This window comes from Haemaphysalis longicornis, unplaced genomic scaffold (assembly GCF_048455015.1).
Source record: "Haemaphysalis longicornis isolate Haplotype H1 unplaced genomic scaffold, Haemaphysalis longicornis Haplotype H1 scaffold_5, whole genome shotgun sequence".
Classification (NCBI taxonomy): domain Eukaryota; kingdom Metazoa; phylum Arthropoda; class Arachnida; order Ixodida; family Ixodidae; genus Haemaphysalis; species Haemaphysalis longicornis.
This window is the reverse complement of record NW_027526385.1, coordinates 172141830-172152301: the sequence shown is the minus strand read 5'-3', so window position 1 is coordinate 172152301 and position 10472 is coordinate 172141830.

The following is a 10472-nucleotide window of genomic DNA, read 5'->3' as shown; positions in this document are numbered from 1 at the left end:
AGCAAACTCCACCATGTGGCAGGTAAATGTCTCGAAAAGATTTTCTAGTATTTTTCACGCAAGCATTTTGGCCGCACCGAAGTTTTATGTCCCGGAGACAAACCCTATTTACTTACGAAAGTTAGAGTGTTGTGTTCCCCGCACGGGGCACCTTCAGTATTCATGGTGACGGTACTGGCGATACCGCGGACCCCGAGCCCCCAAACATAAGCTGGATCCAACCGTGGCCATGTGTTTATAGGTGGAGGGTTAGAAACCACGAACGGCGGCCGTCGGAGCCCAGGTCAAGCTCCGGCGGATGAGTTTTCTGTCTGTTTACCAGGCAGGTAGCTCCGGGACCTCTTTGACTACCAGGGTAAGGTCAAACGAGAAAGTACCCCCGTCTCCCTGCTTATTCCTATGCCGTATGGATTAATCAAAACCCCCCTCAAAACGTGATCGGTCCCTGAAAAGGGGCCACACCGAAGTTTCGTCTCCATCTCTACCAACCATCAACATTCCGAAACCTGACAACTATCCTTGTTTTTTGGTCCTTGAATAAATGGATAAGTCCAAACCCCTCTCTTCCCAGTCTGTATTCCTCGTATGAAAGTTTCTTGAAGGAATCATTGGCAAATCTTTCGAGGCAAAAAAACTACGAACAGGCGAAGTGTTAGTTGAAGTCAAGATGCAGCAGCAAGCCACAAATCTCTTTCGAGGCAAAAAAAAAACTGCGAACAGGCGAAGTGTTAGTTGAAGTCAAGACGCAGCAGCAAGCCACAAATCTCCTGACCCAAACTCGCATGACAGATCTGGACATCACTGTCACACCCCACCGCAGCCTCAACAGCTCATAGGGTGTGATATCTGAGCCAGATCTGCTAAGTGAAACAGAGGCCAACCTTCTGGAAGGCCTGAATGATCAGGGCGTAACCGCTGTCAGGGGAATCACCATCCGTCGTGACAATGTAGAAATAACAACAAAGCATATATTCTTGACATTCGACAAATCAAAACGTCCTGAGCACATCAATGGTGGCTTCATTAGGTGTGGTGTACGTCCGTACATACCTAACCCGCGCCGCTGCTACAAGTGCCAGCGATTCTTGCACTCTACAACTTCTTGTCGCGTCAAAATGACCTGCGCGAAATGCGCCGCACATGACCACCCAACTGAAAACTGTGAGTCTACTACCTTCACCTGTGCAAACTGTCAGGGGCCGCATGCAGCATGGTCCCGCAGCTGTGAGAAGTTTCAATTAGAAAAGAAAATCATTAACATCAAGGTCACTGAAAACATCACCTTCGCAGAGGTGCGGAAGAGGTTCGCCTCTTTCCCTCTGGGGAGGTACGCTGACGCAGCTCGTCAGGGGGCGGAGCGGCGTCTGGTTTCTGCAGGGACCCAGTACAACGAGTCGGACTTGGTCCTGCACCCGCCCCCCCCCCCTCCTGGGTTGCCTCCGGCAGCCCAACTCGCCTCCGCACCGCTCGCTGAGCCAGCAGCGGCTGCGGGGGCAACCACGTCTAGTGGGAGTGATGCTGCATCCTCTAATTCCAATCCAGCATCCCAAACCACAGGCGAGGGTGCAGAGGAGATGAACATGGAGGAACCAGCGGCAGCTCCCACCCTCACCGCAACGCCTGCGCCATCCGAGGCGTTCCTGAAACCCTTGGCGGTTGCGGGCAAGGAAAAGCGCGCCCCAAAGGGTTCGCGGTCCGAGGAGCCTGATCCCTCAGGCGCTCTGAGGACATCCGAGGATGAAATGGACGTCGGTCCGTTCTTGTCGGCGGTGCACCGCAAGGAATGCGTCCCGACGCCAAAGCCTCCCGACAAGCCAAAAAAGACGAGAGTCACAGCCCCGAAAGACGACACATAAACAACACATTCCAGTAGCTCCGAACACTTCATAATGGGAAGAGAACACATAGTATTATACAACTGCAGAGGCCTCTTCAAAAATCTTGACAATATAAAAGAAATAGTGCATGCTAATCAGCGAAGTGTAATGTGTGTCCAGGAAACACATGTTAATTTCAAACACACATATTTCTTGAATAGCTACCTGGTATACAGAAAGGACAGGAATGGCTACACACACTCTTCTGGCGGTGTGGCCATAATCGCCCGAAAATCTTTAGCATGCCACCCTTTCACCTTGAACACCGTCCTTGAGGCTGTAGCCATCCGCACAATATATATTTAATAGGTTGATAATGGTATGCTCCATTTACATTCATCCTGATTATGCACTTTCGAGCTCTGACTTCGAGGCGCTGGTCGACCAGCTGCCCGAACTGTACATTCTGACAGGCGACCTTAATGCAAACAACTCTCTTTGGGGCTCCTCCAGAACGGATGCCTGAGGTCGCTTTATAGAGAAATTACTTACATATTCAGGAGCATGCCTTTTCAACGATAAACAGCCTACATACCATAACATAGGTCACAACACATACTCACATCTTGACCTGGCTATTCGTTCTGCAATTCTCTTTCCATGTCTTGAGTGGGGTGTGGGCACGGGCCCATATGGTAGTGACCATTTCCCGACTTCATTAGGGTATATAGGTACAGGCCCCAGCAGGCCATCTTCCCATAAAAGGTTTAATGAACCAAGAGCTAACTGGAACACATATACAGAGACATCCAAACTACACCAAACATCCATAGGACACCTACACGTTGAAGAAGCTACCCAACTCCTCACGGCGCACATCCTCGAAACCGCGGAAAAGCCTATTTCCCACGCCTCTGGTGCCCCGTGCAACCAGAGAAGGCCGTGGTGGAATAAGGACTGTAGGCGGGCGCGGGAGGCCCAGAACAAGGCGTGGGGTATCCTCCGTCGCTACCCCATGTCGCGTAACGTCATTTTGTTCAAACGGGCCTAGGCGTTCGGAAAACGTGTGCGCCGTGAGGCAAAACGAGAGAGTTGGCGCACCTTCCTTACATCCAATAACTCATACACAGACGCACACATGGACTAGAATACGCAAACGTAAAGGGCAACATACACATAGCCTGCCCCTAGTTAGCACAACAGGGGACACACTCGAAGACCAAGCTAATACACTTTCACAACACTTCGAACACGTGTCCAGCTCAGCACACTACACAAACACTTTCATGAAACACAAAACATCTGTCGAAAAGAAGTCCCTGCGTGATAACAACAAGTCGCACACTTTTTGCAATTCTCCTCTTTAAATTTATGAGCTGAAGGCTCCTTTGACCACATGTAAACCTTCAGTTCCAGGTGCAGATAAGATTACACACACCATGATACAACACTTACACTCAGACACCCTTGAAACACTCCTACACCTATACAACAAAATATGGCTTTCGGGACACATTCCACGCTCTTGGAGGGAGGCCATAAAAGTGGCTGTCCTAAAGGAAGGGAAGGACCCTTCCTCTCTTGCCAGTTATCGTCCCATTGTCCTTACAAGCTGCGTGTGTAAGGTCTTTGAGAAGATGCTAAACAGTAGTCTCGTGTACTTCTTAGAGTACAATGGTCTTCTCGAGAGCTGCCAGGCAGGCGTCAGGGCGGGGCGATCTACCAACGATCAACTCTTTGCATTAGAGGCGTATATAAAAGATGCTTTCCTCCATAAGCAGTACTGTATGACAGTATTCTTTGATCTAGAAAAGACGTATGATACTGCTTGGAGGTATGGTACCCTCATCGGTCTGAAGTCCTTTGGCATAATGGGTAACATGATGAACACGCTTGCCAGTTACATGACCGAAATAACGTTCCGCGTGAGAGTTAGAACTGCACTTTCTAGGGTTCATGTGCAGGAAAATGGAGTGCCACAAGGTGGAGTTTTAAGTTGCACCCTTTTTATTGTAAAAATGAATTCCCTTAGGAAGGCATTGCCACCGTCGATTTCCTGCTCAATTTATGTAGACGACGTACAATTATCCTTTAAGTCTTGTAACCTGTCTGTCTGCAAGCGCCAAGTCCAGCTTGGTGTTAACAAGCTGGCTGGTTGGGCAGATAGCAACGGTTTTAAATTTAATCCAGGGAAGTGCACTTGTGTCTTGTTTTTTGCAAGAGGCGTGGCATCCGGCCGGATCTAGACATTCATCTCAATGGTGTCTCGATTCCTGTCAAAAAGGAACAAAATTTTTTATGTATAGTCTTTGACGAAAAGCTAACATTTATCTCACACATAAAACAACCGAAACATAAATCCTTAAAAACACTGACTATCCTGAAGGTTCTGTCGCACATTTCTTTTGGTGCTGACAAACAACTTCTTTTACGTGTTTTTACCAGCTTGATAGGTTCGCGATTGGACTATAGTAGTGTTGTCCATTGATCATCCTCTAAAACATCCTTCAGAATGCTGGACCCTGGGCTTCATCTAGGGCTCCGCTTGTCGTGTGGTGCCTTTCGCACTAGTCCAGTGGAAAGTCTGTATGTAGAGTGCAACAAATAGAGCCTAGAATGTCAGCGAGCGTACACCGACCTGCTTTATGCTTTTAAAATATCATCAATGCCTCACCATCCTTTTATATCAATTTTTTATGATACATCCATATCTCAACTTCTTACTAATCGTCCATCAGTCTCTGCTTCCTTCACTTTAAGAGTAAGAGAAGAAGCGTCACAACTTGATGTCATGTTATCAGACACCACCAAAACATCCGCTACTGAACTTCTAGTACCGTGGCAGCTTCGCCCGATATCAAGTGATGTATCTTTTACAAGTGTCGAGAAAAACAGAGTGCCTAGAAGCGCGACCATGCAACATTTCTTGTCTCTGCAGCACATATATAAGTGTGTTGAATTTTACACGGATGCTTCAAAAACTGCCACAACTGTTTCCTGTGCTGCGCATGTTGGCACCTTTAATATCTGTAGAACGATGAATAGAAATACAAGTATCTTTACGGCAGATGCCTATGGCCTACTTCTTGTAATTAAACATGTTGTTCTAAGTCAAAATCCAAAATCTGAAATTTTTACTGATTCTTTAGGTGTTGTGCGTACATTATCCTCACAGAAGTCTAAAAACCATGTGGTCAATGCTCTCATTAGTACTATTATGTCTTTGTATGCGTTAAATCTTGAATTGACCGTCTGCTGGGTGCCAGGGCACTCTGGAAATCCAGATAATGAGACCGCAGACCGAATGGCGGCCGCTGCTTCCCTTACAACTACAGTTGACATAACAACAATACCCTACACCGACCTCCAATCACACATCAGACAATACCTTCGCACAGCATGGCAAGCACACTGGAATCAACAGACTGACAACAAGCTACACCTTATAAAGCCACTCTTGGGAGCATACACCACTGACACACACAACAGACACAATGAAGTTACCCTGGCTTGATTACGGATAGGCCACTCGCATGCAACACATTCCCACCTGCTCACGGGATCTCCAAGACCCCTGTGTAGCAGGTGTGGGGAGGGCCTATCCGAAGTCTACATACTCATACAATGCAAGGCACTTCACACAACACGACAAAGACACTTCAGAGAATTCTACAGACAACAGATCCCCCTTCATCCATCGCTGTTTCTAGGTGACGATGCCATGGTTTGCGTGAAACCTGTGTTTGAGTATTTGTCAGACGTTAAGTTTTTAAACCTCATTTCCTATTACGCATAATGAAATCTGGCCCTATACACAAGCCATCGCCATTGCCGTAATTGATTTTATTCTTATTCTGGCTTTGGTAGCCACCATTTTTTTAAATACTGTTGTTTGGCGCTCTCTGCCCTAGCTGGCCTTGCGCGAAAAAACTCCAACCATCATTATCATAGAGTGTTGTGCTGGTGAGTGGTTGTTTCAGTATTTACGAAACGTCGGTAGATATATAAGGCGGACTGATTTATTGAGGTTGGCTTATTTGTATGTCGACGATCAGTTTTGTGTGTCAAAGAGCCAGCAGTTTAACATTTGTTCTTCATGCAGCGGTCTTTTCTGAGCAAAGTCCATCAGAAAGGATATTGCTTTTTCACCTTCCGCGCGTCAAGCAGAAAGTGTGTAGTTAAGTTGAAAGTGTGTTAAGCAGAAAATGTGTACTGTGGCCCGGTGCCATTTTTCAGGTATCGGCTTTTTGCCTTACTTTCCTAACTTTTCAACTCTCGTTTGCAGGTTTGTCTAGCAAAAGGAACTCTTCCAAAAGGTGAAATTGGACTCTCCGCATTTGACGTGGACTATGACGTCGGCCCCACAGCATGTGAACCCAAGTTTATTAAGGGCAACGGCGACCGCTTGCAAATGATAATGAAACTTCGGGACTTTTTACGGCTCAAATTTAGGGGTTTCGAAAGGCATAGCGACTGTATGAAGTTATGACTTTAATAACATTTCACTTTTCCGGCAACTTTTCTTTTCAGCTTCGCTTTTTTGCACAAATCAAACGTTCGATGTTACAACATATTTCTGTAAGCATTTACATTATATAGCGTCCTTACAGGTGTTCAAGATGGCATTATGAAAGGCAAACTTAATCAGATTATCAGCCAAGAACTTCCGAAATAAAATCAACGGCTCAATACGCTTCTTTTTACTCCTGCAGCATGTAAAAAGATGTTTTTGTGGCTAAGCGACAATTTTATCAGGCGTTCTTTCTTGTAAAGTTTGGGGGGAAGAACTAGTATAGAGAACGTGGCTTTCGGACTTGCTTAAGATCTCGAAAATATTCTGCCTGGTTATAGAGTCATTACGACTTTGCAATTCGGATTCACGTAAAGCCTAAAGAGGTATCCTCTACGCCATAAAAGAGAATAACTTTGCTACCAGTACAGAAAAGGCAGTGTCGCTATATAAAATGCGGCCGGCGTAGCGAAGTCATGGCCAGGATTTCGGGACACGGCGTCGAGTTTCGAAAAACTGACACCACGTGGCGTCGCGACCTGAAGACACAATTCCTTCTCTCTTGTTCTCTCCCCCGCGGTGCGAGAAGCAGGGCCTTCACACAGGGTCTAGCCGCTCGCGACGGTTTCCCAAACAGGCCAGCTTTTCGCCTTTGAAATTCGCCGAACCAGGAAGGAAAAAAAAAACACAAGAGGGGAGCCCTCACAAAACGACCCCGCATGGGCTGCGGTTCCCCCGTGTGTAGGGTGCCTCGATGCGCCCCCGCTCTGCGGGCGCGCATCGAGGCACCCTACCCGTGTGGACGGGGAGGGCTCGTACCGCTCGGACGCCTGCTTTTTTCGTGGCGCTCGTGCCGCATTCCTCACTCGAAGGAAAGAGCCGGGTAAAATTTTCTTTCGACTTGTGAAACAATGTGCGTTAGTACGTATCGAGCAGGCTCGGGTCAACTGCAGCGTCGCTAATGAGTTAACTTTTGCCAGTGTCGTCTTGTCGTCTGCTACGGACGCATCGTCTGCTCACCGCGCCGCTCGACCAGCCCGGTGTCCTGGCTATTTCACGGAATGAAACGTGTTGTTGGGGGACGTCGGTTCCGAAAGCCTTTCAGGTCCCATGGGTCACCTTTTCGACATTAAGAGGTCATCTGTTCAATTTGTCACAGGGCATTTTTATTTCCTTCCGCTTGCATGATACTTGTTCGCACTTGGCACATCCCGAACTTTTTTTTTTTTTTTTTGCTGTTGAACAACTTGCACAAATTGCGTTGGTACATTGATTCGTACATTAAAATTAATCAGGTGTCTGATATGTGGGCGTCTTTTGAAGACGCATGCAATTAAACGAAACGAGCTTTTCTTTTTCTGCTCGCTTTTAATTTCTACGCGCGAACATTCACACCCGAATTCAGGAAAAGTATTTTTCCTATGCTAATATCTGCATTGACAAATAATTTGCAGCACAAAAACATTTTGCGTTATTGTTGCAAAGCACAAGTGGTAGAGCAAGATCATAATCTATTATTTCGGGGTTTATAAAAAACCAAAAATCAAATGCCTCAACCCTTACCTACTTTGCGTTAAGGTTGAGGTGCAAGTATACTAACATTATGAGTAACGGAAAACAAAGAAATACGCAATTAACGCGACAGTGCCAAAACAAGCAGATGAGCATATGCAAGTCTTCGGCAAGTAAAAGAAAAACACGTTATGAATGTTTTATATTGCGTGGGACGCGTCCGCTCAACGGGCTTTCCGGTGCCTCCAAAGCTAAAAAAGACACACGCCGGCCCGACGAGAACGCTTCTGAAAAGAGCACGTGCTTAATCGACTTGCACGCGCTAGCCCCTGAGGCAGCTTTGCTCAAGAGAAAGGTGCTACTGATTGCGGGTAGGTTCTTCTTTTCTTTTAGACGTACACTAAAATATTTTAATACTCCCCGCCCCAACCACCGGCTAGTGTGCGACATGATCAGTGAACAATATTCTTGGACTAGCGCTCTTACGTGAAACGCCCTGTCCGTCATACTACCTGAAATGGGGTATGCTACCGTACTGTAAGTAGTATTTTTATTTACAGTACGTTCCCCGGGTATGTGTCGAGTCATAGTCACGAGGAGAAGATAAGAAATTGGCTGCGTATCTGGTTGCTTCGCTGCAAATGTATACCATAGCCTTCGGCCGCCCCCGCCTCGTAACATCCTCCCCTCTCCCCCTCACGCTGTTCTTCTCCCCCTGCCTCCCCCATAATTATTGCAATTGAAGTTTGATGAATTAGATTCAATTTTCCCTCGTTTTCTTGGTTCGCGCGCCACCTGTTGGGACCTTTTCTTTCAACTGTTCTTGGAACAGCGCCTCAAAAACCTCACCCCGCCTGGGTTCCTGGCTTCTCTACCTACGCTTCCAAGAGCTGCTGAGGTATTCGTGAACAAGTGCCACTCCCTAACCAAAGCTGATCTGCACCACCTCATTTGGTTTTGCCCCAAATTAACTCGCTATAGAAATTTCTCTGCCCCCACCAACGATCCCGCGATAGCCATAGACCCTCACTCCGTGGGCACTCCCATCCTTCACAAGATTGCTGTTTTCGCAGTCACAAGCGGTCTAGCACGAGCTGTATAGAACGGCCGGTCTGCTCCCCTTCCTTACCCATTCCTTTGATCCTATTCCCCCAACAGGCCTAGGGCAGCCTTGCCCCAAATAAAGGTTTCTCTCTCTCACTCTTGAGGAGACAACTTTCTTTTATTATATTTACTTTTATCTGGCCTGTTTTTGACACCGTCTTTTACCGCATTTTTATTAAAACCAATCGCACGTCTATTTTTGAATAAAAGAACGCTGCTGCGGCCAGTTATGCACTAATGTTTTGCCTCAATTAGGCCTAATGCTTTTTTAAAGACGATAGTCTTTCTTGGGCTACTTAAACGCGATTGATTGATTGATATATCTTTATTTGGCGAGCATGAAGCGCAAATGTTAGGGTGCCCGCCCGGTGGACGGCACCGATTCAGCCACCGGTTCAAAAGTTATAAATATTATTAAACAAGACGCTTATATACGCAAAACCGTTCCAAACTTCTAAAACTGCCAAGATTTGTCATACATGTCCGAATAATATGGCGCGAAGGAAACCCCAGGTACATTTGAGGCAAAATGTAAGCACATAACCGGGATTGCGCGCGTTCTTTTAAATAAGCATAGACATGGCCTTGGTTTTCACGATAGCAATTTAAAAAAGAGGCGTTAAAACAATGGTTTGACCAAAAAATACGAAAAGAAGCTGGCGCCCGAGCCTCGAGCTCGAGCGCAACCCTAAGCCGAACAGTAGCAAAGGTTCCAACAGATGGCGTGCGAGCTCTGCAGCGCGGGAAAAGTGGATTTAATTTAGCTAACCTCCATCGCGTCAGACGCGTGAGGAGTGAGAGAGGGGGGAGGAGAATGTATGAGACGGCAGGGGCTGCAGAAGACTATCGCCTTTCGACGACATTTGCAGCGAAGCGAGCAGATACGCGGCCAAGTTTTTCTTCTGAACAATATTGACACGTAGAAATATATGCACTCCGCCAGGTTCAGTAGCTTGGGACGGTTTTGCCTATATATACTCCTTGTTCCAGCATTTTTTCATGTTTGGCCCAGCGGCTGAATCGAGTGACAGACGGACAGATAGACAGACGGAAAAGAAAAAAGGACGATTGAGAGTGCACGTTCGGCAACTGGACACTAATGCTTTGTCAATCACTGTATCATAAAAAAGTGCGTAGGTGTCCTCGGAATTTACACCTAGGAAAGAGAGCTGCAATTATTGTGTGTGGCACCGAAGGGTGCACAGAAAAGGCACAGTTCAGAAGCTTGGTGCGCAAGCTTAGCAATAGACGTCTTTTTTTGGAAGTGCCTACGTTTGAGCAAGTTTTATTTGTTACAAGTCTTAATGAAAACCGTTTCTTCAGCTCATTTACACAAAGTTTCATGAACGACAGCATAAAGCTTTAAGAGCTGCATAATTTGTCCCTTTCGACGTCAGTGTAACATTATATGTGCCGTAACATTGTTAAATATCTCTTTTTGCGCAGATGCAAGGCGCCACACAAGGCGGCAAGAAGCTGCTCTTTTTGTGACTTTCTGAACCCTCGCCCGCGCCCCTAGAAAAAAATAA